Here is a 9,343-nt window from a genome sequence, read left to right on the forward strand (position 1 = left end):
ACATGCCAGCCAGCCCGCCCCCTGGTGGGCTGAGCTGGCCTCTCTCTCTCTCTCTCTCTCTCTCTCTCTCTCTCTCTCTCTCTCTCAAATAAATAAATAAAATTTAAAAATACATGTTTCCATATTAATGATATAAGGAAAGTACATGTTCATGTCAACAGATAAATAAAAGTTACTTCATCAAAATAATAATGACTACTTATAAATTTCCAAAAGCAATTCTGTTAACAAGCAGGAAATAAAGAACACCAACTTCCTTGGGGATAAATAATATCTGAACAAACAAAAACAAATGTAGATAGCATATTTAATGAATAGGTACTGAGAATGTTGCCTTAAAGATCATATCCAAGATACACATGTATATTATTAGTATATTTCGATTTCAAAATAAAATTTTCAGCCGAAGCACACACATGTAATGCCACCACTCACGAAGCTGAAGCAGGAGGGTCGCTGTGAGCTTGAGGCTCGCCTGAGCTACATAGACAGTTCAAGGCTAGTCTGCACTGCACAGTGAGGCCCTGTCTCAAAAAGGTAATAAAATATAATTTCCAGAGGAATGGTGCAGCCTCCCACAGGAGAGAGCCAGTGCAGAATGTGGGTCCCCTCTGTGAGTGAACAGAGCTGCAGCAGCACCACACCACACACACGTGAAAGAGCCACTCTCCATGGAGGACCACACTGTCCCTCAGGGAGCACAGTGCCCAGAAGCAGAGCGAAGACGAACTAAGCCTGTGCTGGGCAAAGATAGCACCCACAAGGGGCGTTCATTCCTATAGTCCACTAGAGCCCCTGCACCACAGGACACGTCCACCAGGAAAGTGTACAGATCAATATTCCCCACCTGGCCACAGCAACAAGGATGTGACTTGGTTTTAGTAGGAACCACAGTTGGGGGAGCAAATAGTTGAGGCTCTAGTTCAAGGAGGGTAGTTTAAGATCTGCACATCCTAAGCTAGCATAGAAGGTCACGTCAGCCTGGATCCCAAGAGTGTGGATCATGGAAAAAAAAAGAAATCACCCATTTAGTAACACAGGGGAGTTTTTCTTTGATGCCGTCTTTTTAAATTTTTTCCTATGTTAATTATATTTTCTTTTTTGTTCATTGGTTTCTTTTTGGGAAGAGAGGATTTTGAGTTTTCTTCCACTTTACTTTTTGCCTTTGCTTTTTTTTTTCTTCTTCATTTACAACTTCTTTTACTTTCTTTTTCTATGTTTTGCCTCTTTTCTTAATGTTTATCTTTCTTATTCTTTTTCTTGTTCAGTTGTCTCAGTGGTTGTTCTGTATTACTACTTACTGTTATGGGTGGATCAGAATAGGAACCAGATCAGCCAGGTTGGAATTTAGAAAGCCATTTTTTACTGAGCTCAGGGCCCTCGATCAGATCTCACCCAGGAGAGGACCGAAAGCAGGGAGGGGTATTAAACCCTGGAACCACATTGAGTTTGATAAACAAATTTATTGTCTGATGCAGAATAATGCTTTCAGAATCATTGTGACCACTACTCAATAATGCTTTTAGAATCATTGTGACCACTATTCAAACTAGATTTTCTGAGGTTTTTGTTTCAGTTCCTGGTTAATTTGCACCTGAGTACCTGCAGGCAGCCTTGCATAGCCTGGAGGTTACAAGGAGTTAAAACTCTTTTGGTTTCCTTTTAAAGTGATCTCTGTAATCTAACTTTGTTTTTACAAGGATTGGTGAGGTAGGAGTTTTACCTAGCAAACTACAGGTAACAGCCACTATTTCCTAAACAATCTAAACAATAGGTGAGTATGCATTTACAACAGAAAGCATAAGATTTATATTTATAGCCTAAAATGTGAGTTAACCCATTACACTTACTAGTAACTTACTCTTTTTCCTTTGCTTTTTGGTATGTTTATGGAAGGGTCTACAGGGAGTTCAGTGTCTCATTAGTAAATCAGATTCATAGTGATTCTCCTGTTTACAGCCTCCCAGGAGCTGGGATCACAGTCCTGCACCACCACGCCCAGTCTCAATTGTACTGTTGCACAGCAGGCCCAGAGATTGAACTTCCAGCCCCTGTCCCTGCTTGCAGGTGCTTTAATCTGCTGAGCTATTTGGCCGGACCTAGTAATTTACTTACTTCATAATAGAACTTCCTTCTTTACTTTTTTCTCTTCCTTCTTTTATCCCACTGAATTGTTTTCAAGTTTTGCTTTTTTTTTTTTTTTTTAAATCTTTTCTTTTCTTTTGAGATGGGATTTTGCTATATAGTCAGACTCTCCTTGAATTCACTTTGCATCCTAGGCTGGCCTCCAACTCACCGAATTCCTCATGCCTCAGCCTCCTAAGTGGAGGCATGAGCCACCTCACCTAGCAAGTTTTGGTATATTTCAGTCTCTGGTTCCACAACTTTCCATCATTACTAATGTGACTAGTAAACTATAAATTCCTGGATAGTCAACTTTATGTTGTTACTATTTAATATTTTGGTTATTGTTTCACTTAACTACTATTTCTCACAGGTCAATAGAAAATCAATGTTTGATTTTTCTTAGTGTTTATCCTATAATTACTTATTTGTATTATTACTATAACTGATGCTGATTTTATGACTGTAGGCAAGGTATGCCACATCCAGTGAAGTTCCTGAAACTCCTGGAATGCAGCAGGATAATGGACGATGAAGAAATGAAGGCAAGAGTCCCCAAATGCTCAAAACTGAGGTCAGATTGGACTCTTTCTCTGGATGGGCGAAGAGGAACTGGTCAATGAATGCAGGGCATTTGCTTACGTACTGAGAGGCTATTGCTAGTTTAAACCCCTCTGCCTAGCAACTTGATTGCTTGCCTCACCTCAGGGCATCTTGAGTTCTCAGAGCTGAAACAGCTTGTCCCATGGCTCTCCTGGGGTACTCCTGAGCTGTGCTCATTCTCCAGCTTGAGGTGCTTCCCACATCTCACCCTTTTCTGTTTTGTAGTTGCAAGTGAAGGGGGGTCAGCTGGAGTTGAAAGAGCCGTATTTGGAAGAGTCTGCAGAAGACAGTCTCATTATGGAACACTTTTCTTTCTTTTCTGTTCTCTCTCTCTCTCTCTCTCTCTTTCTCTCTCGTAATTTAACTCTTGGCACTGTGCTACTGAACTATACTCCTGGCTCACTTTTCATTCTGTGTAAACTTACTCATTTAGGCTAAAGATTTTCAGTCCAAGGATTTCAGGTCCATGTGTTCAATAATTTAATCTCATACAGTCCATTAATCCATACCAGTATGCTGTTACCAGTGTAGCTGGCAAATGTAAGAAGGTGTTAATGATTTGAGTATCTTCTATAGCAAACAATTACTAAGGTATTCTTTTAATCATCTTGTGGTTATATTTTTCTTATTTAAGAACATGTTAAGGTAAGATAAGAATTAATCAATTTTTTGCTATCAAGGTCAGTTAAGTCTCCTCCAGATGTACTTCGGTTCCACTGTGAGCGTCAACTCTCTGAGTGAGACACAGCCATTCCATGACCAAGCTGCTTTTTGTGAAGGCTTGCAGGAGATTTCCCTCCTAGTGACTCTCCTTAGGCATACCATATACTATAGATATTTTTTTTCCTGGGTCAGAAGACTGAGGACTCATAAGTTGTAGGATGTCGTCACAGAGGTTCTCTTCTGTCCTGAATCCTCATTGAACTTGAAGGGTCAGAGCCATAGTATTCACTGTCATTCTGGCCCATCTATCTTTACAGTGTCTGGCCTCCATACCTCAGTTGTCCGACATCCAGGAAAAAGATTAGTGACTTCACGTGGCAATGGAAGCAGTGAAATCGACTATTACAAATTTATATGAACATGAAGCACCCCAATAGAGAAAATGTAACAGTTATTTCTTACCAACCATGGATACTCTAGTAGTTAAATCCCTATGGAATGGTCACAACTAATAATTACACAGTTCTATGCAGAAAAGTAAAATCAAAAGCCATATATAATATTGTACCTTGACAATCATAATGGCTTTTTTTTTCATTTATGTAGTTGGTACAGGGTCTCACTATGCAGCTTATACTCACAGTGCTCCTCCCATCTTCAGCCTTCCCAGCGCTGGGATTACAGGAGTGTACCACCATGCCCAGACTCAGCGTGCCCTGGGGGTGGGGTCAGTGCAGCCTGTGGTTCTGGGGATCAGATCTTTGTCTTTGCCCTTGCCAAAGTAGGTGCTTAGTCTGCTGAGTTATCTGGCCAGCCCATGACCACATTTTTAGGTCATTATGACAGAAGGGTTTTTTTTTTAATTACTTTTGAAATGCTTACCAAATTTTTCAAATTATAAGATTATACACACTATTATCAGGGCCTGGATCCACATCATGCTGGGAGCCTTGCTAAGCTGTGGTCTGTCTCACCCTACCTGCAGGAGACAGACTGGTGAACTTTGGGAGCTTCAAAATGTCAAAACAAAGGAGCAAAAGGCAATCTCCAGTGAACATCCAACCCAGAGCAAGGGAAGGCAATGAAGACATAGAACTTGGAAGTCACACACTTGAAATTTCTGAAATGATAGTAACTGAAGTAAAGAAACAGCTCTATCAGATTATAGAAGAAATCAGATCAGAAATAATCCCTCAGGTAAAAATAAATGACAACAATCATGATAAAATTGCTAAGTTCTTCTAAAGAAGACATAGATAAGAAAATAGAAGAGAATAGAAAAATGATAGAAACATTGAATGAATGGTACATGAAGAAACAGGTTTGAAAAGATACCCAGGACATTAAAAACTTCATTGAAATTCCATTCAAAATCACTTGAAAACCCGAAGATAGGCTTTCAGACCTTGAGAACAACACTGCAGCTCAAAATTTCAAAATGAAAAATCTCCTTAAAGTAGCAACAAACCAGGAAATAATTATTCAATAGCTACAAGATGATGTACATAAAAGCAACATAAGACTGATAGGGGTCAATGAAACAGCAGGAGTCAACACAAATGACATAAAAAGACTGTTTCCAGAAACAGTAGCAGAAAATTTCCCAAGCATGGAAAATGAATCTGTCATACAGTTAAGTGATGCCAATAAGACTGGGCGAGGTAGAGCACACCTATAAACCCAGCTCTTGGGAGGTTGTAAACAGGCAGATCACTGGAAGTCTAATCTAGTAGTGAGACCCTGAATACCCTGTAGACCCTTCCCTAAAATAAAAAAAAAATGAGGCACATAGAAATCCAATTATTCATAATTAAAATAAATCTTCACCCAGACATATATTAATCAAGTTCCAAGAAATTTAGCCAAAAAAAAAAACCCCAAACAAACAAGCAAACAAAAACACCCCAACAGAATATTGAAAGCTGTTAGAGAAAAGAACCAGATTACCTATAATGGATGGTCCATCAGAATCATGTGAAACATTTCAGAACAAGCCATCAAGTTAAGGAGAATTTGGAGGGAAATATTTCAGGTACTAAAAGAAAACAAATTCCAGCTGAGATTGATGTACCTTGAAAACTATATTTCAAAATTAAAATTAATGGAGAAATAAGATACCCGCATGACAAAAAATAAAGAAATTCATGACTAACAAGCTGGCCCTACAAATAGTACTGAAGTATGATCTAGATGGAGATAAAAGTGACCACAAATTTGAGAGCAACAATGAAAGAGAACCAGCAAGCTAAGCAAACAATTAAACAGAGGGGAAAAGTAGGAAACCTATAGCAGGAAAATTTGACAAAAGATAAGCCAAACATAGCTGTTATAACCTTCAGTGTAAATGACCTCATTGCAAATGAAGCAACTGGCAGAGTGGATCAAGAAACAAAACCAAGAAGCACATTTAGCTCAAAAGGAAATTCAGGGCCTGCAAGATGACTCAGTAGAATAAGCACTTCCCTGGCAAGTGCAAGGGTCTGAGTTCAACCCTGGTTCTGAAAAAAAAAAAAAAAAAAAAAAAAAGGAAATTCATAGAATGAGAGACAAAGGATAGAAAACAATAGTTAATGCAACAGGAGCCCAGAAAAAAACCAAAGGTAAGTGATTCTGGTAGCTGAAAATGTGAACTTCAAACTAAGCATGAACAAAGAGATAAAGAAGGTCACTACATACTTCTTATAGAAAATTGCAAGAGGAAGAGACAGCAATCGTGAGTATACATAGAACCAACGTAGGAGCACAAAACTATACAAGACAAATGTTGCTTTGTGTCTGACATCTTGATGGTCCTGTAGTGGTAGCCGCTGTTCTCTGGGCTCCATGATGTGCCCCAAAGACAAAAACAAGAAGAAAGATGCTGGAAAGTCAGCCAAGAAAGACAAAGACCCAGCGAACAAATCTGGGGGCAAGGCCAAAAAGAAAAAGTGATCCTAAGGCAAAGTTCCAGACAAACTCAACAACCTGGTTCTGTTTGATAAAGTTATTACGACAAACTCGGTAAGGAAGTTGCCAACTATAAGCTTATAATGCCTGCTGTGGTCTCTGAGAGGCTGAAGATCCGTGGATCTGGCCAAAGCAGCCTTTCAGGAGCTCCTTAGTAAAGGGCTTATCAAGATGGTCTGTATACACAGAGCTCAAGTTCTTTATAGCGGAAATACCAAGGGTGGAGATTCCCCTGCTGTTGATGAAGATTCACGATGAATAGGTTCAACCAGGTGTACATTTGGAAAAATTAAAATTTTATTGTAAAAAAAAGACAAATGTTAACAGACATGAAAATCAAATGGAGAATAACACAATTGTAATGAGAAATTTAACACCACATGATCACAAAGAGACAGATTAGCAAGACAAAAAAATCAGCGAAGAAATAACAGAGTAAAACCAAACTTGTGAAGGAATGGATTTGGTGGGAATTTGCAGCATTACCTCCCAAACAGCATCAACATGCACATTCTTACCTGTTACACTCAGTATGTACTCCAAAACAGACCACCTACTAGCACAGAGGATGTGCTTAAGTAAATGTCAAGATACTAAATCATCCCATTGTACATTATCTGACCATATTATTGCAGTGAAACTCAAATTTTTTTGAAGAAATCACAAAAGCTCCATAAAAACAGAAATTAAATAGCACCTTCTATTGAAAAATCAATGGGTTACAGATGAAACTAGAGCAGAAATTAAACAATGTTTACAATCAAATGAAAATCCAGGTACAACTTACCAGAACCTGCAGAACACAATGAAAGCTGTCTTAAGAAGGAAGCGTGCAGTGAATTCTCACATCAGTGAAACAGAATGAGCCCAGATAAACAGCTTTCTGCTGCACTTCAATCATCTTGGAAAAAAAGTCAGGCCTAATGCCCAAAGAGGGCAGGAAGTTACAAAGATCAGAGCAAAAATGAATGCAATGGAGATGAAGAAAACAATACAAAGAATTGTTGAATTAAAGAGTTGATTCCTTGAAAGAATGAATAAAGAAGGTAAACACTTAGCCAACCTTACCTAAAAAAGGAAAGAAAAATCCAAATTTATGGAATAAGGAATAAAAACATACAAAATTATCACAGATCCTATAAAAATTCAGAAGATCATCAATACCTGCTTCAAAAAATCTTTAAATTTCACAAGATGGAAAACACAGATGAAGCGAACAGTTTCCTGGATATATATGAATTAGGAAAAGTGAATCAAGAAAGTGTAAAAATTCTGAATAACTCAATAAGTCAATGAAATTGAAAATGTAACTGAAAACTTACCAACAAAGAAAGCTGAGGCCCTGATAGATTCACAGATGAATTCCACAAGAAACAGAAAAGATTTAACTCCAATTCTTCTCAAACTGTTCAATGAAATTGAAAGAGAAGAAATTCTCCCCACCTCACTTCTGGAGGCAAATACTACATTCATAAGAAAACTGGGGAAAGATGCAACCAGAAAAGAGAACCACAGGCCAATCTCCCTAATGAAAATATACTCAAAAATCCTCCATGACATACTAGCAAACAGAATGAAGCAGGTCATCGAGAAGATTGCACGTGATGACCACGTGCTTCTCATCCCAGGCGTGAGAATCATAAAAGTAATATACCACATCAGCAGAGCCGAAGGCGCAAATCGCATAACCAGTTCAATAGATGCAAAAGAGTTTGACAGAGTCCAACACGCAAATAAACAACTGTACAGAAAATATGAACAGATAGTCTTTATCTCTACCTGATAAAAGCCATCTATGAGAAACCAACAGCCAACATCATACTAAGTTGACAAAAACTGGAAGCCTTCACTATGGAGTCAGGGACAAGACAGAGATACCCAGCATTACCTCTTCTACGCAATATAGTTTTGGAAATGCTGACCTAAGCAATCACGCAAGAGAGAAAAATACCAGGACTAACAATTGAAAAAGGATGAAGAGAAATCATTATTATGTTCAGATGACATGATAATCCAATAAAAGATCACAAAAACCACACCAAGAGATGTGTAGATCCAATAACTAAACTCAGTATCAGAGCAGGATACAAAGTAGACACTCAATAATCAATAGGGGGCTGGCCAAATAGCTCAGAGGATGAAAGCACCTGCAAGCAGGCGCAGGGGCCAGGGGTTCAATCTCCGGGTCTGCTGTGCCAGCCCCGCCCTGGGGCGCCCTGAGACAGCAATTGAGACTGGGCATGGTGGTGCACGACTGTAATCCCAGCACTTGGGAGGCTGTAAACAGAAGGATCACTATGAGTCTGATCTACTAGTGAGACCCTTAACACCCTGTAGACCCTTCCCCAAAATACAAAATAATAATAATAATAATAATAATAATAATAATAACAAAAATAATAATCAATAGGGCATTTCTACACACAAACAGCAAACACACCTAGAGAGAAATTAGGAAAACCATGCCTTTCACAATAACATCTAAAAAAATGATATTTAAAAACCAGTCTTGGTGCTGGGGAGATGGCTCAGTGGAATAAGCGCTTGTCTGGCAAACACAAGGGCCTGAGTTCAATCCCTGGTTCCTCAAAAAAAAAAAAAAAAAAAAAAAAAACAATATAACAACAGAAGTAAAAGTATTATATAGTGAAATCCACAGTGTTCTGAAAAAAAGAAATCAAAGATGATTTCAGAAAAGGGAAAGATATTCCTTGCTCATGGATAGGAAGAACCATTTATTTTGTGTGAAAATGACCATACTCTCAATATTGTGATACAAGGTCAATGCAATCCCAATTAAACTACTATTAAGATAAGCCACAGATCTATACCAAAATTCCTAAAATTCATCTAGAATAAGAAGAGATCTAGAATAGCAAAAGCAATCCTAGGTAACAAAGCCAAGGCAGGGAGAAACACGATGGCTGACTTGAAATTACACTACAATTGCACTGTGATAAAATAAGCCTGGTATGGGAAAAAAAATAGACATGATGATCAATAGAAT

Source organism: Octodon degus, unplaced genomic scaffold, assembly GCF_000260255.1.
Source record: "Octodon degus isolate 3935 unplaced genomic scaffold, OctDeg1.0 scaffold00014, whole genome shotgun sequence".
NCBI lineage: Eukaryota > Metazoa > Chordata > Mammalia > Rodentia > Octodontidae > Octodon > Octodon degus.